This window comes from Opisthocomus hoazin, chromosome 11 (assembly GCF_030867145.1).
Source record: "Opisthocomus hoazin isolate bOpiHoa1 chromosome 11, bOpiHoa1.hap1, whole genome shotgun sequence".
NCBI classification, from domain to species: Eukaryota; Metazoa; Chordata; class Aves; order Opisthocomiformes; family Opisthocomidae; genus Opisthocomus; species Opisthocomus hoazin.
Window position 1 is genome coordinate 15,315,895 of NC_134424.1, and position 24,029 is coordinate 15,339,923.

A 24,029-nucleotide genomic window follows, 5' to 3' on the forward strand; every position below is an offset into this window, starting at 1 on the left:
AATCAGGTAATGTACAGATGTCTTATTTTCAAAACCTACCAGCTCAAGTGATTTAACAAAATTTTGAACACTGTAATGCGCTTCCTTCTCTGCTGCTATGATGTAAGTGTCCACCATATATCGCCTGTATTTCGACACATTGAACTGAGAGCTGTAAGCACTGTATGCGCTGAGAAACCCCACTGACATCAATGACTCTCACTCAGACATGATGTAGAAGTAGTTTTCTGTTTGGTGGATTCTAGGTGCCCTGTCCTGCCCCAAAGTTTACTGTTTGCTGCTTATGTTTGTGCCAGTGTGAAATGCTGCTGTACAGCAACAGGGTATATAACTTCACCCTGTTCATCTCTTCACAACTTCTCTGTCCCGTCATTGTTAAAAAATCAGCTCTCCCACTACAATAACAGATTTCCAGTTTCCACCCATAATTAAACACACGCAACACACACAACTAACTGCACAACTCCATCTTTTTAATGCACAAATTAAACTGCTAGGTTATTCCATGAAAAACAAAAGGATACCATCTCAGGAATGATTATAAACATGGCCCTACGTATATATTATCAGAAAGCATCAAATGTCTTACATTTAATGTTGATGAGAAAGTTTTTAATTCCTTTGCAAATTAATGGCCTGATCATCACTTGGATTTAATTGCTGTACTTCCACTAAAATCAGCATAGCCATGCTCACTTACATTTTCCCACTGTCAGACTTGTATTTACTTTAAGCCCAGTCAGCACTAAGAAACCTCTGTGATACCTTTGATGCATCTATGTCTCAGTTTTCAACCAGTCTTTTTTGATACACCAGTTCCTATTGTATATGGTATACCCACATGTTTCTTTGACCTCTCTTGGGAGGCTGATGAATGTGTTTTTAAGCATCCGTAAGTGAATTGTAATATATGCTAAAATTATATTTTTGCAATATTTCTGCCAAAATGAACTACAGTGGATGGCTTGTGTCCACATTACGTTGGAATGTGCATGCTCATAAAATTTTACACCGGACATTTGACATTTTGCCAACATTCATTTGCTATCACATCACCATCATTTCCTACTTTAAACTTATTAGTACCAAGTGCATATACAAGCATAGTTTTATGCTGCTTAGATTATTATGTATTTAGAGGGGAAGGAAAGCTGAAGTCAGAAAGACTGTATGAAGGTCTACTTAAACAGCATAGTAATGTTTGAACTTTTTTCATCTTGCCTTAGACAACTGTATGAGATGGGTAAAAAAATAAATCTATAAGCAAGCTTTCTGGTATTTCTGGTACCTATGTTCTAAGAGTTTATCTCTTACTAAGTTGACAAAAATCTTTGACAATAACAAGTCAGAGCTATTACATCTTCATTAATATGTACATAAGCTGTAGTCCAGGAAATTACAGGTCAGAGGGCCCTGTGTTGTCTGAAAACTACAATGAAAGGAGCTGTTTTCATGATTTTTTTTTAAATTTAAAACAGTATTTCTTCTTTTAAATAGAATTATAATTGGAGAATGTAAAGGAATATTGTCAAGATAAACTATATAGCTCCAACTTTGTTATGAATGTCTTGGGCTTCTGCAGCAGAAGAGAGTACCAAAATTTGTATTGACTTTAAAATTTGGTTCAGTTGCACATTTCTATTTCATTCATTTGTAAGGATGAATTAAGAGACTGTTTACTCTTACTTTTGGCAATAGTGCATTACCTACCCTGGTCTTTCTGTTTATAATGCTGTTGTGTTTGGGATCACAGCATAGGTTATGGATTTGCAATAAAAATAATTTAAATTATTATTTATATTATTTTTAAAATGTCAGGGCATTTCTGCTCCAGTTGACTTTCCAAAATATCTTTCACTTTATTTAAAAAAATATATAAACCTGTATTCTGAGCCCTATTAAGTGATGCTGTATTTAAAAGAAATTATTACTGTTGGACCTGATCTACATATGGTGTGTGAGAAATCTCCATACACCTACAAATTCATACCAGCAAAGCTCTACAGAAACACAGTGGCCTGTCCTTTCAGCTGGCAGGAGGATCAGATGGTCTTTTCTAGAAATGTACATCCTTGTTGGCAAGATGGCTTTTGAAGGAGATGGACTGATAAGCCTGTAATGTGAAGGTATTCTCAGTTGCCAGTGATGTTTTGGAAAGGGAAGAATGGATTCTGAGAGGAAAGCATATGAATTTAAGAGGAGAAAAACATTTTTTATTAGTTTGAAATTAAAAGAAAATACAGAGGAAGAGAAATATAAGAGAGAATATGAGAAATATAAGAGCAATAAAAGAGGAATGGATGACCCCAAAAGCTTCTGATTATTCTCAAGTTGTCCAAATTTTTGGACTTTACCTGAACCATCTAGATTTTTATACTGATTTTCTATATAACATCTATATGAGAAACACAGTATGAGAAACAGAAGTACTTGAAAGAAAATGAACAAACAAGTCTGGTCTTTATTAGCAAAAGAAAACAAAAGACTAAAGCAAAATTAATACCCTTTGTAACCATATAAAGTTAAGAGACACAGCGCTATGAGACAAACAGCAGAACAATTACATCTGAAGTCTGTAATAAGATTTACAGCATTATATTTTAAGGAGCTTAAAACCATATTTATGAATGTTTTGCATTTTATATTAATCTTGTGAAAAGATACATTTTCCAGGTTTTCTCTACTTTAGCACTAAAACCTATAGAAAATTATAACTTGCTGCACTGTAGACTGTTCAAGATTTCATTCTGATCCCGCTGTTGCTGGGCTTAGTTACTTAATTAAATTTATTTTGTGCCATCAAGTCACTGTCTGCTTAAAATATAAATGTCAGATGTTATTTCATGAAAGAATACACATTTCATATGGAATGTTCTGCTGTTGACCTACCTCTGAAAATGGAAATGCTTCTTATAATGATCTTAGGTAGCTGGAATCTTTGAGTAACAGGTATGTGAGAAAGAATGGGTTGAATGCATGATAAAAGGGATTGTAAGAAAAAGTATAGTGCTGTTGTTTCTTCTGAAACTCATGAGACTGAAGAGAAAATTATACATTCCCTGCAGCATCCTATTTAGGCAGAAGCTTCTCCCTGCACCTTGCTGCTGGAAGGCTCAGATCTCACTCCTCTCTATGGGTTCTATGGCAAAGAGGTCATGAACAAACTATCAAATGTGATTTATTCCCACAGAGTTCTAGATATTCCCATTTTCCGTCTTTCTGATTTTCTATAAAAAACCCAATGGAATTCTGGCCAGGATTGAGAATAACTTGACTAAAATTCAGAACTTTGTAGGATATGTCATACTCCAACATGAGGGAGGGTGTGAATCCTCTAAAACTCAAACAACCTAGAGCAAACACTAGGTCTTGACCAGGAGTTATGCAAGTGCAGTGGATATCTTCTTTTTTCAGTGTCTTTTTGTAAATAAATAAAATCACTGTGGGCTGTTCTGAGAATGAGACAAATTCCAGTCAGGAATACCATCTGCATTATGTGTTTTTAGTATATAGGTGGGTAACAGTAAATATTATGTAACTGTGAAGATTTGGACAAAAAACAATGCCTTGCTATCCCCTTGATAGGCCCTCATCCCCTGAGGTACTGAACACTTATTTTCCGTAGTAATCACTTGGCCCATTATTTTCATCAAATGATTGCATCAGATAATACATTTTTAGCTTGCATAGCCTAAAACTAGTAATCCCAAGAGATTAATAAAATTATAAATGTAACTAGAATTAATCAAGTTTAATCAAGAAAAAGGATTAACATGGTACTATTTTTATTCTTGTTGTCAATCACTCAAAAGAATATGCAAGGCAGAACTTACCCCAGAGTGATGTAGCAACACTTCAGCATTTCAAAAAAGTTTCCAAAAGTTCTACACTGAGATTGTGACTATATAAAATGGAATGAAGAATCTATGTCCAGTGCCTTAATTCTATGTCCACTGCATTTTAAAACAAGCTACAGTTAAAAATATAATATCAGTTATAATGCATGAAAATCCAGACATGTGGCATGAATAAATTGATTTGAACTGGTTATTGAACATGTAATTAATCTACAAAGAATTCCTGATGATGGAATTCCTGGACATCCATTTTGAAAAAACCAATATTGATTAACAGAAATCCAAGACCATTTTTTCTGACTTTTCACTTGATGTTGTTTATTTTGTCAGAATAAATTTTCATAGCTGTGTTTGAAGTAAAGCATTGACTCTCTGTCTTCCAGACATCATCTTTAATCTTGTTCTAAACAGACACTTCATTGTACTCTGTTTAATCTTGCTAGGAATGCAGCTTTCAAGGTCAATTGTTGTCCACTTGGAGCCATGGACAATAGAAATTAAACATATATGTATATATATATTAGTTCACCCATTCCATCTTCCTACCAGTGAGAAGTACTCCATAAGCAGCATTTTCTGCTGTCACGCTCCTGAAGCTATTAATTTTTGATAATAATGAGCCTTCAAAAACACATTTTCAGTGCATGCAATGCTGGAATTAAAAACAGAAAATAAGGAAGTTTGTTTTCCAGTTCAGCCTTACTTTTTAGCTGGAGTGTGTTCTCAGTGAGATTAACTTATGTTAATTTAAAGATCTACATTGCTTAGGGGTGGAATATCATTGCAGGGAGTGAGGGCTATAGCCTAACAGTTCTAGTAATGAGTGGGCCATTATTCTACTGTAGGAGGTGGAAAACTCTGCTCCGCCTCTGTCTTTGCTGCCGTTTTCAGTCTTTATTTGTCTTATCTGCTTAGAATGTTTTTCAGTATGCTTGCACAGCCATTTCAAAGGCTACTTATTATACAAATTTATGATAACTATAGAGTTAGTTACAGATCTATCCTCCCCTGGAATAAATATTTCTCCCCATCTCATATCCCACAGAAGAGTAAAGATCTGGAGAGGCCCACATTAGCACTGTAATGTGTTGTGCTTTTGACTTTAAGATAAATAAAAAGCAAACAAACATGTCTTTGTCTGACAAGTTTTGTCTTGGGCACACCCACTTATCCCTCATCAGCCAAGATAAATTTCTTCAGAGGGAGGACTTCCATGTTCACAGAAGGAATGAAGAAATTCTTTCTATTTTGTACATTCTTGGTGCCTTTCCTTTATTATCAATTTCATGTCCTCTTTGTGTTTTGAAGCTCTGCTTGGGCAAGGAGGTTATAAATATTAAAGCTCTGCACAAGTTCTTAAGAATGATTTGGGATTTTTTTTGTTTTATCTTAAATATTCTGTTTCTGCTATTTTTACCTCAGAGCTATCCTTCCTCATCCAAGCAGCGTATTTTTAGCTAGTCCAGACAGTTGAAAAAATTGTTACTAATTGGATAGAGATTATTCTTGGCTTTCTTCTTTTCCAATTCTGCTGTAATATTGCCAGCACTGAGAAACACACACAGAACAGATTTTGCAAATATTATATGGAAGATACAGACTTTATATTTTGTAAGTAAGTTAATGAATCCCCTGCCATAAACAGCAAGAGTTTTTAAATACTGGAATGTGTGTCTTCAATTGGACTTCATGAAGACATCCAAAGACTTTGTTCATAATTGCATAGGACTTTGTAATTAAAATTTTAATGTGATCAGGCTGTGATTGATACAGTTTCTGTATCACTGTAGACAATGCAAATATGTTTCTGGCATGGCTTGAATTAGATGAGAATTTCCATTTTCCTTCTCAAACATTTACAGTAGTTACTGACACATACTTGAAAAGACAGGATTTTGACTTTTAGCTAGGGGCAAATATATATCATATTGAACCTCTAGCTGTAGACCACATTTTTAAGCTCAGGTTCCCTTTCACACTGTTAGAGAAAAATAAAAATAATGTGGAACTTTTCCACATAAACTTTTCCACAATTCCCTGTATTTTCTTTCCTGGCTTGTAAGTAGCCTAAATAGACCCTTTTCCTTCATGTGTGAGGCTAATGTACAGATCTCTCTGTCACTCCCCACAATCACACAAAGCTCTGTAGGGGAACAGTGGGAAAGGATATGGAGTAAGCAATAAAAGGAACAGTCCAAATGCAATGCAAAAGAAAAAAGAATACTTTCCATAATTGGATGGTCCATAAATTACTGTAGCCCTAGGGTCAAATATTTATGTGTGGAGTCACTGGACCATTTAAGTAGCTACTCATTAAAACCATGTAAATGCTTGAACAATCCAGCTATCATTTTACACTGATACTTGTACCTACTCCCAAGGAGGGAAGGCAAATGTGCATTGATAAGGATACATATACTTTTAAAGAAGGGTAGATTCCCGCATACTCAGCCCTTCTCCACACAGACATTTCCTTAAAGGCATACTGTCAGGTGAACTTTGCAGACTATCAAGCCAGGCATCTGTATTCCAATGTTAGGACCTGCTAACTCTTATGGAAAAAAGCCTACAAGAAATACAGAAAAATCTTTTGTAAGTGACTCCATTTTTCTTACATTTTTGCCTGTAGCGCAGCAAGAGCAGTGTGCTTTTCCCTTGTGAAGTGAGCAGTGAGGTCTGCAGAGATCGCAGGGCATCCTCCAGAGCCACAAAGCCATCCTCAGGGGAGATCGGTGCTTCTGCACCATCTCTGCACTTCAGCCTTCCCCTGTTCAGTTTCTCAAACACAGGGAGGAGGGAACAATTTGCTCAGCAACGGTAGTTTGCTCATAGTTTAATTAATCCTGCCTTTTTGGAAGCCTTCCAGCAGAGTTCAGCAAGGATGGTGGATATCACTCATGCCTGTACCTGCCTTCCTCCTCTTCCAGAACCGGAGAAGTTTCTATGCAGGTTCAGGAACAGCAGTGACATCCATCAGTTCCCTCAATATACTTCAGCACAGAAAGGCCCTCGGGTACAAAGTCAGCAGTCTGTCTTTGTTTAAAACACTGGGTTAAACCGTGTTTTTCTTCTAGTGCAGTCTCCTCTCTTCATTTGCCCAGGATGTTTTATCTCTTCTATCTTGGTCTTTCTCCATGTCTGTATATAAATTCCGTTTTTCAATTTTCCCTGTGCTTTTCCCTTCCAATTTTCGACTGCAACTGTTATGATCAGCTGCTGCTTTGTTCTTCTTGCTGATCCTTGCACCACCCTGCTGAGGTGAGGTCCCTCATTCCTCAGCCCCGCGTGATGTGAGTGGGTGAGTAGTGAGCAGATGACAGAATTAATTTGCAGGTGTCTCCCTCCTTTTGCTTTTGACATCCTGTCATTTACCATGTCCTGATATCTAGGGGGTTATTGCTCAGAGTGGTGCAATCCTTTTCTAGGTTAGCATTGAGCAATCTTAATTATTTCAGAGAGAGTCCTTATATAAGGAGATGTTTTTTGAGGGAAAAGACTTTCAAATTGTTTTCTTTTAAAACCAGTTGAATACAGTAAAATGGAAAAGGCATGGAAGTAGTGGCATTTTAAAGCATGTCTGCAGCTACTCTAGGCCATGAGAATGGAGTAGTTTGCAATAGAACAAAAATGCCAGACTTAAAAAAAACCAAAACAAAACACAAAAATAGTAATAGTAAGGTTCATTGCTGCATGCTCCTTTTTCATCTTAGGAGATGACATATATCGAAGGTTTGGTCTGCTCTGCATGCAGTTGCCTCCCAATGAGGTGCATGTCTGTTCGCAGAAGTGCGATGTAGTTAACTTGTATGTGAACTTCTTATTTATACTCTCATTTGTTTAGAGTATTACTCCTGTACATCCTCTGCATGTCTCATTGTGCCTGGTGAGCATCTCTCATCCATATCATTAATTAAATTTCCAGAGGAGGAAGGGTGAAGGAAAGGTAATCTGTGCAATAATGGAGTAGGGTAGGAGTGAAGAACTCTGAACATGTATTAAGTGCATGCTTGAATCTAATCATATTTATGTATTTATTTACTGTTTAATTTCCCTCTGAACATTCTGGTGTGCTCTTTATTATTAATTTTTTTTTCTTCTGCTGGGTGACCTCAGAAAACATTCATTGTTCTTAATCATTGATATTGCGCCTCATTTTGGGAGAGGAATGTAAGTAAAAATGTCCAAAACTGTAGGTCCTGTGAACGGTCCTTTGTCTTTGAGCCCTGCAGATATTATTTCCTTGGCATACTTCAGTTATGCCTAGGCTTAAGGGAAATCATCTTTCTTTTTAAGGAATTTCTTTTCATTATTTTAATTTTTTCTGAGAATGACAGGTGAGATTAGCTGAACACAGGACATATTTGGGGAAAGGAAGGGTGAATAAGAAATTTAAATTACATGAGCACCAATACTATTTTTTATGGATATCATGCTGTATGTTGTTGTATGATTACAGAGGGAAGTATTGCCAAGAAGTCATTAAAGGAGACCCCATTTTCTTTATCTCTAACAATGGCCTTAAATGCACAAAACTCATAGTAAAATAAACGTGTGCACATCTGTGATGTAACAGCAAAAAGAAGTAAATGCTGGAAACAAATCTGTAATTCTTCAGTGCTTACTCTGAATAATAGCTGATTTTGTGCTCAATATTACAGTACATAATTTGCAGTGAAATAAGAATCCAAACTAAATTATTAAAAAACCAGAAACATTTATCTTGATTATTGTTTTAAGCTTGCATGCTCTTTGCTGAAACTGTTGCTGTAAATTGTAAATAGCAGCTAGAATTTAGTGTGTTTGCATGCTACATTTCAAGACTAAATGGACTGATTATCATTTATTCCTCATAAATTACATAAATGTTCAGATTCCTTTCTCTAGTTCTGTGTTCCCACTGACTTCAGTGGGAATTATTGGTATAAAGATCTTTGAAAATTAGGCCAAAAGACAATGTTGTGCAATGCAGTGCTGCTTGTGGAGGGATTTGCAGATTTGCAAAATGCAGTTCTGACACAAACAGAGCTAGGAAGCTCCGTCCTTTCCCAGCATCTTTGTGGGAAGAGAGGTTTCTTTTCTACAATCAAACTTACTTCCAAACATCCCAGATCATTTAAATTGTGTAAAGCTTTTAAAACAAAGCTGCTGTCCTATCTTCCTATCTGTGAAATTGAAAAAGTTTTAACACATTTGTGGTGTTGTTTGGTTTGCTTTTTAAATGAAGTCTCTGATAAATCACCCTTTTTATATGAAAATAGAGATGGGACAAACCAAGCTGAACAAGCTTGGTTATCTTCAAGATGGGACAGAGCATTTGACCAACTGGGGAAGGTGACGGAGTGAATGCTTAAGCCAACCTGTCTAATAAGGAGGCCTGTAACAGTTCTCCCTGTCACAGAAGGCTCTTTTACATGCTCTATTTATAATGTCCTGTTGCCATTTTATTGTGCCTGTAACAGCTATGCAAGGGTGATTACAAACAGTCCCCAACTTTCCCGTGTCACTTTTCACTCATCATCGTTGCTCTGAATGGTGACAGTTTAAACCTTCTCATGCCTGTTAGCTAGTGTTTGCTGAGAACATAATATTGGCCTCTGGTTTTATTGCAAACTAGATGAATCTGTATTATCAATTTTTCATTGTCAGGCTTATAGGAAGGATCCAAATCTGGAAATTTAAATAACAATTCATCTTCCTTGTTTTCTGTTCTTCAAATTCCTCTGTGTGAAACGCTACTTGACACAGCATTACTCTAGAATTAGTTTCACTGCCTTTGCCTAGCAACACAAATATGTTTTACACTTTCCAGGCTTCTCCTGTTAACTTCTAAAGCTGATTGTTGTCACCAGTATATCTTTGTTTGCTATTTATTTGTTACTAGGTGTCACAGTTCTGGACAGCCTCCACTGGCTGGATGCTCCCCAAGCTCTGTCTTTAGGTCCTACGGCTCAGGAGCTGTTCTCTCTCAATCTTCCTGACTTTGAGCAGAACCTGGGACTGCCTTTGGCTGGGGGCTCCTACACGCCTTCTCAAGACATGCTTGCCTAATTGCACAGACCTGCTCTCCATTGCTTAGGCCTGTATTCGTGCAGGATCTCCAGGAAGATCCTCACGCTTTCCCAAAGCTCAAATCTTTGCACTGTTCATCTTCAGACTGAGGTGGAAATTTTCACTTTGAACTTTTAACACTACAAGAAATATACTGAATCCAAAAGACAGAAACATCTTTATGTCCTTGCATCATTTTCTTCCTGTGTTAGGAACACAGCTTTTAGAGAGGGGCACAGTCCCTCTTTGGAAACTTGCAGCCTGTTTCTTGCTGCCAGTCAACTCCTCTTCACCTTTGCCATTACACAGTAAGGAAAGTTTATTCTTTGGCCCAAAGCCTGCGCCTTTGTTCATCTCCTACTCTTTGCTTCATCTGTCTTCTTGACCCACCCTATCTTCATAGCTTTTAAAAACTGTTTAATACTGTGCTCCCTTCAGATTGCCCCAGGAGGGTGGTTCTGCCTTCTCAGGCAATCCTTAGCAAACTTGCTGCCCAGCTCAGCACATTCTTGAAGTGTTAGCAACATCTTTGTTTGTTCTGTAGTTTCTCTGAAACAGAAGGTGTCAGAGGACAGTGTCCTCATCAGATTTACTTGGTGTGTGAAATGGAGGGGAAAGAGTGAGGATATGGTTTGCAGCCTGCTGGTAACAGGAGCTGCTGCCTAATGCGGAGGTAAGGCACGGGCACTCAGCAGGGTCGGGCTTTTGCGCGCAGCACAGCTTTGCCACTGGCTGTGCTCGGCTCTCCAGGAGCCAGCGGCACCATTGTCCCCAGCGGCAGCCATCCTGTGTACCCCTTCCCGAGTTCCCAGCCATCCCCAGCTTCCTGCAGTGCTGCAGGAGACCTTGCTCTGCACCCTGGCGAGTACATCGTGCGCGGGTGAGGGAGCAGCTCTCCAACTATCTGGCTGCGGAGGGCCCTCAACACCTCTGAGGGCACTGGAGACCTCGGGGATGGGCTGAGCTCCAGCATCTTACTGGATGTGTGGGACAGCTGCTCCTGGAGGCACGCAAAATGACTCAGAAGAAAAAAGTGGCAGCAGTGAAGACTGTGCTGGAGTCAGTGCTGGTTGCTCAGTCTCGTGCACTTACGACCACACCTCAGATCTGTCATTTAAGAGCTACCACCAATACATTCTGCACTCAACTGGTGCCAGCAGTGGTGGGAGCCCCTGAGCTCCTGTCCGACTTGCCCGGCTGCATCTCCTCCTCTTGCTGCCAGCTCCGTCACAGCCCCAGAGGTTGTCACCCTTCCCACCCACTCACACGCAGACGATTTTCAAACAGGGACTAAGTGGAACGAACCTGTGAGCAGAGCCTGTGCTCGGCTGTCTGCAAGCGACTGGTGCTTCTGTTGGCCCGCAGCATATATATTTCCTTGAGGGAGTCAGTTCCTTCCAGAACCATAAATGAGGTGTTATTGCAGAATGTCTTGGGGCGGGGGGGGGGAGGGTGGTGTGTATGTGTGTGTGCATAACATAGAAGTGATTCCTGGTTTTGTAGCTTTTTAACGTGTATTGTAAATGACACACACGTGAGGTTGTTACCTATTTGTTTTTTCTGTGGGCAAAAAGAAGGCATTTGATTGAGGATAGCTTTTTAGTGCATATGCCTCAGCCAGGCACACAGTCATGAATCAGTTACAGTCTGTATTGGGAAATATATTGTTAATATAATTGGCATGGTGAAATGAAACATTTAAAATGAATAGTGGAGAGAGAGATACTAAAGAATTTATATTAAAAAAAAATTATCAAAAGCAGGAAAGGACACGACCTTCTTATGTCAGTAATGCTGTTTGTTATTGTAGGAATAAGAGGCTTAATTCCTGGAAGTGCTAGAGTGGTTTTGGTTGGGTGAATGTGTCCTTCATAGTAGCCTGTTTGTCATCTCAACCTTTTTCTGAAAATGGAATTCAGATTTCTAGCCAAAAGCGTAATAATTTTTACTTTGCATTGAGGTTGTATAACAGATGGTGAGCTAAAATGCGCCCAGTGTTTCAGAATGATTTGATGACTCATGAAACTGAAGAACACTTTTTCCTCAGATCATGTTTTGATTCTATCTAGGGGTGAGGAAAACTGTTGTATTAGAGAAAACTCCATCTAAAATATTAAGCAAGTATTTGAATTGTGAAAATCTGTGGGGATTTTTTTTTTAATTCATTTACCTGTGGCTTGGCTCGTAGTAGCGAGTACTCAGAACCTCACAGGAGAACAATGGTAAATGTTTCAGGAATAGGTGCAGTTTGGTGAACATTTGAACAGCAAACAAAACCTTCAAGTTCCCTAAGAGTTCAACCATGTAAGTGGAAGCAACCTAAAGTACCTGTCTTAAAAACTGCTGTTTTCTCATATGGTAGGAATCAGTGGGAGTCGAATTCCTTTGGAAATACTTCAGAGGACCTATCAGGAAATTACACGCCTCTTTCATTGATCGTCTGGCCCTAATACTTGGGTGATGGACAAACTTGAAAAGCATGGGTCCATTTTTGAAAGTTTCACACCATGGACCTATTTGGTTTCTGCTGGTATGTTCCATCATTTTCTTGGAAATTCTAGTAGTTGCCCGTAGCTGCTTCTGCACCCATGGTGAAATACGATAAAGTCATTGACTCTGTTAATTAGGTCTTGGTAATGCACATGTGGTCCAAACACTCCCTGGTCATAGTTCAGTCTGACCCTTTTTAAGAAGCAAGGCTAGTCATGATACCCTGCTTGGAGCAGCTGAAATTTTCTTGAGTTAGGAGGAAAAAATAATGGTATGTGGGGTCTTAGCACACATTAAGGTATTTCTGAGATTTGGAGAGACACACGAGGTTATGGAGCTGGTTAGGTCTCAGTACCCAAAGCACTGTCTGAATCAAGGGGGCAGACAGTTCTCGGACCGCATGGTCAGAGGATCTAACAAAGGAGGTGCTCACTAACCAGCTTTTGAGTTCAGGTTAAGGATTTTCAATCAGGACAAACTCTATTTATTCAGGCCTAACAGAAAAAACTCCATTATTGTCCCTTCCTACTCAGCTGTGGTTGTATTTTTAAGTTAAAATACACATTACTACAGAAGAAAGCAGGAAACTCAAAACACTTCTATCTTACAAGTACACAAAAGTATATTATGTATACAAAGAATATACAGTTTCGAAAGGGCTCTCAGGCCTGCTTGTGATGTTTACATAGAGAGTTAGTATTGCCATTCTAGGTGTATAGGTAAGATTTGCCTGAAAAAGAGATGCTGTCCCTTGGATTTTCTGCTTTTTTGTAAAGTTGTATTTTTGCTCTGTGTATCTAGTAGCATAAAGCTTGTTTTTCTACAAGTTGCTCTATTTTCAAAGATAATAGGTAGATGTTAGAGTTCCAGCTTTTCTTCCTGATATTACATGTGTGGCTCTATTTGCATTCTCTCAGCTCATGTTTTCTCAGATGCAGAAAATTATGTAATTAGTTGTGGGGTCTCATACCATCATTTCAGAGATGTTTCCCATTTAAATTAAAGGCCTGTTCTTCTACCCAATCAGTAATTGTCTAGATCTTTTAAGATCTCTGTCAGCTTGATTTAATTGTTAAACATTAATTTAGTGGGAAAAAGGCTTCAAAGGGGAAAAAAAAGAACTGCTGGAGGGGCAAAATATTAATAGGTGCTTAAAAGCAAAACAGTAATTCTTCCCTTTCTAAGCTTGCAGCCCTTCAGGCCTAGTAGAAAAGAAACAATTGACTGTATTACAGGATTATATAGGTTTCATTGACTTAAAACGAACTGAAAGCAGCTGTAGGGAGATTTGCCTCAAGTCTTTATTATTAGCCATATGAGGTAGAAAGAAAAACAATGTTTTGTTTGAATCAGAAAATACAATTTTCAATGGTGGTTTAGAAAAGGTTAGGTAAAGAGAGCATTACTTGTCAATAGGGAAAAAGGTAAATAGAAAAATTCTGTTTTGCCAGGATTATATACCATATAAAAGATTTCAGCCAACAGAAAAAGAGGCTATCCTATACTTGTAGGGTTGTTGTTTTCTTTCATTGCTGATGGTTAATCTTTGAGTTTAGAATGCTTGATATCTCTTTTACTTACTAATAATAGTAATACTTCACTCCTCTGAATAATTTGACCATTCAAATGGACATAAAAATCAAGAAGTGTTGCTTATTTGCAAAGAAAATCCTTCTAAAATCTGCATCTCATTGAAAAATACATTGGTAGAGGTTTCCCTCTAAGATATTGCCCTTGTTGTTAAAAATTCTAATTAAGAAAGCATCAAGAGGTTTTTATAAAAAAAAGTTCGGAATGCAAACTCACAATCTATTTTAAAGAGCCAGAATATTTCCTTACCATGAATTTTTAAAAATATTTGTTCAAGTGCTTTTATATAAATGTATCCACAACAGTATTCATTATGATGCAGGCCGAACTGTCATTTAGAGATAAATACCAAAAATCTCTATGGACACAGAAGAAAAGCTGGAATGAAATTGTCACTGATACTAAAAAATGTTTTCTTAACCTATAAACCAGCTGCTCCATAGCGCATTTTTGTCTGGAGCAAAAATGCAGCATTCTGGGATAAGGACGAACAACTTTGTGTAGCTATGAGTGGCAGCTATACCTCTCACCCGCTTACCCATGAAGTTCCTTCTTCAAAGGAGAGCCTACAAAGAGAGATGTGGCTGATTCTGTCTGCAGCAATGTAGCTTTGAAGTACATATTGTTGCATTCTGATACTCTGTGTATGCAGAGGTGGAGCTTTCCCATGTTTAAGAATTGTCTTATACTCTTATATTCAATTCATATTTTTATGCAACATACAATTTCTCAAACTTTTTCCAGTGGGACAATGAATTTTTGAGATATTATAAATGGTATCTTTTAGAACATGCAGCACTGTCACATTAATTATCAATTTTGAGTTTGATATATTTGTGGAAGAGGCGTTCTCAACTCTCTGACATTCATGGGATCAACATACCATTGAAGTACCATTTTTTTCTATTTAATTCTTATCTTAAATCATTCACCAAGGAGTCTTCTTTCTACAGCAGCATAGCAGCTATTGCAAAACACAGCTTCAAACTGCTGGAACTAATTTTTGGATCCTAAGTTGAGAGAAAGGCTAAATACTTTGTAAAAGTAAAACATTTTTCATTTTTTCACATTTGTCATCCAGAACCACTATTCACTCTTTCAAAAGGTAAGTCATGGTTCCTAATCAACCTGAGTTCAGGTAACGCTGCATACGTTTTTCAATCTAAAGAAACTGAAAATGGTGTAGTAGTACAGAAAAAAGCTTGGTATTTACATCCCACTTTGATCTGTAGGTTGTAAGGGACTTCTCCAGGTTTAGTGGCTGCTTTTTTGATTTTTACAGTTGAGAAAATCTTGATACAGAGCACAAGCGAAGCTGAACACTGAATTCCTGTCCCATTGTTCACAACACCTAGATCACAGTCTGGGAAGGTGACAGTTCCTCTGGCATTCAGAGGAGTTTCTTCCTGGAATCTCTCCACCCCCAGTTTGCTTCTGCAGCAAGAAATCCGATCTTCCTTATCTCCCATAATTTCCAGTAGGTTCCTCCTCCCTTACGCTATCAGCAGCCACTTCTTATTGTCAATGTTGCCTTCTAATAAGAAGTCCAGGTACCTGCCACTGTGTGTAGGAAGTGGATGCTTTCATTCAGGTTGATGTGTTTCATGCTCAAAAGTATTCACTTCTAATGGAAGCTTCCAAAAGATAAGAGTTCAACAAGGGAATGTGATATATTTGCTGTAGGCATGTTGTCAGACTTGCTAAACATCATCGCAAACAGTGGTGGGGGTGGGAAGTGGAGAGTGGATACAAGTGACCTGAAACACATCAGAATCGTTTGCACAACACCACGTATAATTACTTCATATGTGCATGCATCTACAGTGCTGTAATTGCATGTCTGATGTACTTTTAGTTATGTATTCATCTGTTAATCTGCTGAAGAGAACAGAAATATTGAACAAAATGAAACATTTCTAATGAGAATTTTCATTTCATCCGCATATTCACCAAAAGAAAACTAACCTGTACATACTGTGAATTTAGATTAGTGTTCTTGACACAGTGGATGCTGCTTGTACGACAGGAGTAATCTACCTTCTTGGAAGTGATTCCCAGTTATTTGTGTATGGGATGTACAGAATGTTCCGCTTTCTTGGGCAGTGTTCTCTGTTCAGAATTGTGAGGGACATGTTCATTATGTTATTAGTGATCAACAGGAGTTCTGTATTATTGAAAGTTATCAGACCTTCCAGGCATTTCAGGGCAGTAACGTGTAACAAGAAGAGGCACATTTCCCTAAATGAATACATTTTCATTCAGTGGGTTATTCACTTAACCAGCATTAAATGTAATCCGCTTTGAATCTCAGTGGCCACCTCCTACTCTTGTCCTGTCAGTCTTCATCTCCTGCAAAAGCATGAATTCAGCCTTCAAAAGAACAGTAGTTTGGCTAAATCACTGTGTAACTTTCTGTAAGAAATACAAGAGGGATTGTATAGAATTAGTGCAAAATAGCTCAAGGTCAGCAGCTCCTAATACTTTACATCATAATTAAAGTATTCACATTTTGTTTTTTTTCTTTTTCCTTCCCATCCCTTCTTTGCTTATTTCCTTTTTCCTTCTTTTTCTTTTTTCTTTTCTTTTTAGGATGGAAAGGTATTTGTCTCAGTAATAGAGTATCATTCCCTCTTTTTATGCTGATTTTATTTTCAGACAAGGCAGATCACACTGCTGGCCATTGTGCTTTACTGCACACCAGCTTTGCAGAATATAATGGAGCAGGACAGTATTTTTTTTGATGTGGTTAATCTCTGTTATACTTGTGCCTCTCCTGAAAACTGCACTGTGTCAGAGAGTCTTTTGTAGCCAATGGTGACAGGAAGATCAACAGAGAGAGGTTGCTCCATTAACCTCTGAAGTAATGAAGTTGCATTTCAGGCAGTCAACGCTCACGCTGCCGATTTATTTTCATTTAAGAGGAAGTGAAACTACTTCAAGCCACTCAAGTGTCCATATTTTGATAAATACACAGGTTGCTAATGTTCTAATGCTTACAATCAGCCTTGAGGGGACCTCTAACGGCATAGGATGCTGTCAGTGTGTGTCTTCTTGTTCTTGCAAAATGATCAGTCTTCAGCACGAAGAAAACAGGCTAAGCCTATTTATCCACATATTTAGTATGGAAATATGGTTTTGCTGACAATGCTAGCTTTATCTCTCCATGTGGAAATCCTGAAAGCAGATAAATAATTTGATAACAAATTTGTGTAAACTTTCAGGGGAACTGAATTCAGATCGCCAGTTTTGTTTCTATTTCTGCTTTCCCAGGGGGTACACATTTGTCAGGGCATTACTTTCCATCTTAGAAATGGACATAACGGAAATCTTGGGAACATGTTTAACCCTCAGTTTGTTAAAGTCTTGCAGGATTGTCTGACCTTATAAGATTTTCATGACTAATAGTCAAATCCTGTGAGAACAGCTTTCTGAGGAAGCAATAACGCTGGTCTCCCCCACCTCAGCAGTAAAACAGGCTTGTAAAAGAAAACACTGCAAAACTGGCATGACCACACCCCCCTTCTTCCTGAGTTCTGCTCCTAGGCATGGTCTTTGGCACATATTTTTTCCTGCTAAAGGTAGCGTAATTTACATGTCTGGCTTTCTGTAAGCAGTGAAAACACTTTTTATGTACAAAAGTCCAGGTGGTTTCATAGCCATATCGTACATTCCTGTTCTCCCAGGGTGACATGAACAGTTGTTTATCCACAGTACTTCAGAGACACAGAATCAAGGTGGTCAGTTAAGTGCAGTGTGTTCCTGCTAGTGCCTTGCCAGATTTCTGACGTATCCGTATTTATGCTGTGGGCCATGTTTTGCCTGCAGATGAGTCCCGAGTGTTTGCTTCCTGGGACTATTTTGACATAGCTCCACTGAACTAATTTGAAAGACAGTCTTCCTTGGGCTTTGGATGGTTCATTTTAGTGTATTTCCTCTGTGAAGAGAAAACACTTGGTGAAGCAGGAGCAATGTTACCTGCATTTTACAAAAGCATATTGTTTGTGAACAGAATAGTCAGCCATGGCCTCATGCCCATTGTGTGAGATGGCTGTTTTCTAGCCTCTCCTGTCAATAGTGTGAACTATCTTTGCTGTAAAGCAGGTTCTCTGTCTTGCTGCCTTTGCCTTGCCTCTGCACAAGGAAGATGGCTGCACTTCCTTGCTTGGGCTTTTCTTTCCTGAGCAGTGGTCGCTGGACTACAGAGCCAAAGGCTGATGGTGCAGAGCTCTGCCAACGGTGGGAGTAATGGCTGTGGCCAGTACGGTTTCTCACCACTAGCTCCATACCTAGCAGACAGCATCCTGAGGTTGGTATCAATGCCGCAGGATTTAGAGCTGTGTTGCTCTGCTGTTTGCCAGAGCTTGTTACAGACCTGGTGCCAGAATGAGGACCACAAGCATCTCCCACATGTGCCCCAAAGCTGCACTGAGAAATGCAGCCTGCAAAGCTTCATGTATTTTCTCCCACTCCCTCTCTCCCTTACCCCCCCCCCCCCCCCCATTTTTCTCTGTACTGAGACAGCGGGTATCTGAAAACTCTCCCTCTTGTCTTTAGGTAGACAGGTTTGGAAAGGGCCCCCTGCCAGGTTAGAGCACAAGGCTGCTGTTCAAGTACCTGACCTGACGCACAGTGGTTGGCGTTTCCAGCTGCTCTCAGCTGGGAGTGGATTAGAGCTCTGCTCCCAGCTGAGCGCAGCTGAGGGGCCGGGAGGGACGTACCACCGCTGTCTACGCTGCTGGGGAAGCGCTGCCGGGCAGGAGCACTCGACAGCATTCCCAGGAAAATGTTTTGACTATTGGGGGAGCAGGATAGGGTATCTCTGTCACCTGCACAGCCGGGCAGCTGCAGAGGACTCACCCTGCCTGTGCATTCTGGAGCCGGCCTTTGGAGGTTCTGCAAGGGCATGGCGCGGAGGAACTGGAAAAGCTGTCAAGAAATCCGCAGCCATACTGAAACTAGAGAAACATGGGCAACCCTCTGTGGGCCAGTACCGTTTCAACACTCTTTGCCCTTGCAACTCCTTGCTTACTTGGCATTACCAGCGTTCATAAAGCAAACAAAACGCACAGAGTGTGTGTATAGAGGAAGAGAGCTGGGATACATGTTGAGCGGTATTGTAGAAAGATTTTGTTGGCATCGTTGTCAGATTTTCAGGTAGTGAAGATGTTTTCATTTAGCATAAAATTAGTTTTTATTTTGTATGTGTTTTTTAAAGGTGAGATAAGATTAGGCAATACTGAATTATAATTTGAAAATCTATGATTTGTTATTGGCTTCTGTCTGTAGTCTTTTTATGTGATTTAAATATACAGTTCACTGATCATAGCTTCTTCCTTTCTATGTTTAGCCAAAGTGAACTGTTAAAGAATGTGAAATATGTTATTTTATTGGCACTGACTCACAACTGAGTCAGTGAACTTTTTTGCACTTACAACTAAAATTGGATTCTAACTTCAAAAATTTATGACAATTGCTCCTTCTTGTGGCTTGAATGTTGACATATAATTAATTTAGGATTTCTTCTTGGGATTTCCTGTCTAGGTTTGTACCTGTCACAAAAATATCCTTGGAAGTTTATCTAACAGCTGGAACACCACGCGAGTCGATTGAAATTTAGCAGAGATTTACTGGGGCCAGCAGGAAGTGCTCAGAGCAGGATGGCATAAATATGCAAAAAGAGCCCTTTTATTTCAGCTGTTTTAAAGGGTCCCAGTACAGGCTGATAATGGCGTAATGCTGAAGAATGCTGACACTGTCAGCCAGCAACACCAGCACAGAAAAAGATTCCACAAGGATGGATTGGCACTTTGTTGAATTGTGCACAGAATGGAAATGTGTCTGTCGCTATCCCTCAATCCCAGCTGCCCTGCAGGTTTCAGCTCATTCTTTTGAGAAACCAGATATATTTAATGGGAATTTACCACTAAATGGTTTTGAAATCTGTTTTGTTCCTCTGCAGGTTTGAAGGAATTCTGAAAATTCAAAATTTAGGTTGCACTGACTTGAGGGACTGGGCAGTAAAACGGCTGATGAAATTTCTTTTAGATAAATGGAGAATAAAGCATATGGGAGGAAAGCAACCCTAACACTACCTTACCAAATGTCAGGATGTGAGTTAGCTGTTACTTTTCAGGATGGAGATGTTGGAATTATTGTGCATAGTCCTCGAAATACTTAGCTTTATTTGAAGCAGTAATCAAAAAGGCAAACAATATAAATACATAGGAAAGAGATAGGTACCTAAACACAAAGCCATTTTTAACCCCTGTACCTGTTCAAGGTTTACCCAATTCTTTGCTATTCCACTCATTTCTGATAAGCCACTGAGAAACAATAGAGAGTACAGGAAAGGCTAGAAAAAAGGATGATGGGGATGGTAGAGATTTCAAATTGTTTCTACGTAAAGAGAGGCTATTGCAATCTAATTCTTCAGTGTGGAAAATATCTAGAAATATGAAAATCTCTGAAATCATGAATAGTCTGAAGGGTGTGAATATTAAATGATTGGTAAATTTTGCCACAATACAGACACTTAGTGAAATGAGCAGGCAGTGGATTCCAGATATAATACAAGCAATACTTACTCAAATATCATGTAACCGTTGCCCAGGCTTACCATGCCAACTGCGGAGACCACAAGTATAAATGAAATTGGAACAGTGCTAAGCGGTTTGTGGATGGTATTGGTCTATTAATGGTTATTAAATGAAATGTTCCAGATTTAGCAGGGAGCCCTGAGCTCCCAGGACACGTGCATTGCTGGGAGCCTGGAAGATGCATTCCCTGGAGAGGAAGGGCAGCCCTGTTTACTTCTGCAAAGGGATGGTGGAAAGTGGGAGTTGTTCCTGATCCATACTTTGAAATTTGGAAGAGAGCTAAATTAGAAATTATTACTGGAACAACCTACATTTTCTAGGAGCTTACAAAATAATTTGTGATCATTACTGTGGAAATGCCTAATGGTGGAAGGTATATACCTTGGGGAATTAAAAATAAGATTTAATTTAATTAAATGAAAGTAAAGATCCCAAAACATTCTATTGGAAACATATTCTGAAAAGGACATGTGTGATCCTCCTCTTCCTTTTTTACATCCTATGTTTGTGATCTCATAACTTGCATGAGAAAATTACTAGGTTCTTTGTTGCTTTTCACATGATCAATTGTTGAGCTCTGTTAAAAACCTATTCCTGGCTTAATCAATTGCTTTTGATGATAAAACAATTGATAAATTACAATTAGGGTATATGCTACAAAAATCGGCTTATTCAGAAGCACAAGTAGCTTAGACAAATTAATAATGTTAAATATAATAATGTTTGAACTGATCTATGCAAATGTTTGTAAAAACAAGGTTTTCTTATTTAAAAAATACAGTGAAACCACGTTCTTTGACTTAATCCTTGCATTTTATATTCTAGCCTTCACAATACAGTACACTAAATTAAAATATGAAATCATGATCCAGCTGTGGTTTTTTGCTGAATTTCCCACACCTTTGTGTCCAACTCGAATGTTCTTTATACAGCACAGGCCGCTGTATCTCATATCCAGAGTGTATAAATATGAATGTGGAGGTGTTCATAGCAGTGGTGACCTATATTGTCTCTTTAAGTTCAGATACAAAATGAGGCAAGACATGCAAGTGGGAGGAAAAAATAAATCCAGAAGAATTAAATGGGCTGGATAATTTTATTTGTATTTAGAACACTTAATGAGAAATTAGGACATGTTGTCAAATTTGGTTTTCTCTTCTTGAATTAGAGAGTCCAGCAAGAACAAAGTTTCCGGAAAGTAGTCCTGAAACTATCTTGTCTTTCTTGTAATGTAGTTGTTTCAGTAGAAAAGATATTTTTTAAGTACCAGTTTTGTTGCTTGTCCCTCTAAAATTAATGGAGGAATGAGCAAAGTTGTATTGCCATCATTATTCTTATTTTCCAAGTTGTTTCCATGAGTTAAGTTCCACCCTGGGCTTTACTTTTTCCTCAGTGGCATTGATACATTTGTGCATATACAACAAAAGTATCTTTTGGTTTTGTTTTGCTGTTTTTATTTAGCAAATTGTGTGTATTACTCTTCTCATGTTTTATCTTGTTCCAATGAGCAGAACTGCAATATGCAGGTAAAGTAGGTGGTGATGATATCACACAATTTCCAGCTATAGTCTAATACCACCAGTCAGCAATGAGCTGGTCAGAGACTGGCAACACAGACTGACAGAGTGGTAAGAGAATGGAATAAAAAAGAGTGGGGAGAAATATAGCTTAAGCAAGCAGAAAAATAGCGAGAGGAAAAATAGAGAAGGTCTGTGCACACGTGGAAATGGAAGATTGAGAAGGGAAAGCAAATGGGCTTAGGGAAATAGGTGTTCTCTAGAAAAAAATACTGTGCAGTGTAAATTGTGATTAATGATGGATTGTAGTGATTCTTTTTGTTTATAAATTTACCAGTCTTGTATTGCTGAACATGATTTAATTGCAGTGCATCCGTTTTTTATAAATGCATCAGGTAGAAAATGTTGCCCATGTAATTTGTATGATTTCATAATGAAGTTCATATTTTTAGTTGTATATGTTTACCTGTCATTTGACACTTGCATGGAAGGTCTGAGTATCTCCTTTGGAAATCTTGCAATCTAAGCCTCTGATCTCGCTAACCCTTACACACTTGCATGCTTTTGAGTTCATAAATGATTAAGAAGATGATGTTTGGAGATTGGGGGGAGGGGGGAAGATGTTGCATAAGTTGCAATTTTATTAAGTTGCTGTTTTATTATTTCCCTTTATGCAATTGTCATTATTATTGGTATGCCGATAACTGTGGGTCTTTGATCGGCACGCATATGATATGCATGCCCTTAGTAAAAGGATAGCCTGCAAGGTCCCTTTCAGGATAGATTCTTAAGCATTCTCTGAAAGTTAGGTGCATGTTTAAGTCTCACTTAAAGTGAAAATTAGAATATATACTTATATGCTTACCAGAACTGGTCCCTAAGCCTTCCCCGTCATGCACTGAGAAATGCGTGGGCAGACCCATAATTGTGGAGAAGCTCATAATATTGGGGCCTAAAGTATAAAAATTATTGCATAATTAGACCACACAAGTTAGATTTCAAAATGCTGTGTGTTGTTGGGATGAGTATTTGAAAAATAAGTAGCTGCCAAGCATGTATGGTCATGTTCACACTGCCACACACAGTCACTGTAATGCTTTAGCAGTTCGAGGAGTTGTAAGTGGAACCAGCATTGGTCTTACTTCAAATAGACCAAACCTACTAACACTTTCTTTAGTTGTATCTCTTTCTTCTTGACATTAAAAGATGCAACTGTAAATATCACACTTCACTTTTATAAGTAGGTTGATATCACGAACCACATAAAATAAAAAATATTTAGGATCATTTGGAGGGGAAGAAGATGAAAGTATATACTGTGAAACAGGCTTTTGGTATATAACAAAACCCTGAGCTATCCTTTGGCGTGTTGATTTCTTTTATATTTATTATTAATACAAGAAGCATACCTCACAATGCCCTCCACAGCACAATTAGTATTTAAATATAACTGATAGGATAACTTTAAAGAGTACAGGGCTATTAACTAGCAGAATAAACTAATGAAATGGCATGTTAATGGTTTACCTACATTATGAAGTATAGATAGGGACACACAGCTGTTGCTACAAATATTCAAATTCACAGAGCAATACCCTGAAGCTCATTGGTTTATTCTCAACTTTAGAAGATAAGCCATCTAAGATCATTGCAAGCCATTAGGTGCATCTTTATTAATTTTCTTATTATTATTTGGTTAAGAAAAATATAATCCCAGCAAACTTCTGCCAATTTACTGGAGTCATCTGCCCTAAGGACACCAAGATATGCCCAGCACTTCCAAGACAACTTGTCCGCTCTAGCCAGGAATCCAGCCTTTTCCTAAGGGAAGAAGTAGGCCCGCACGTGAAGTATCACAGAGTCACAGAATGGTAAGGGTTGGAAGGGACCTCTGTGGGTCATCTAGTCCAACCCTCCTGCCGAAGCAGGAT

The 24,029-nt window shown here is 38.5% G+C and overlaps 1 protein-coding gene across 1 annotated transcript in view; it reads left to right on the forward strand.

Moving 5' to 3' along the window:
- Positions 1–24,029, forward strand: part of ERC2 (ELKS/RAB6-interacting/CAST family member 2) — a 557,034-nt gene that overhangs the window by 521,478 nt on the left and 11,527 nt on the right. The window lies entirely within an intron of this gene.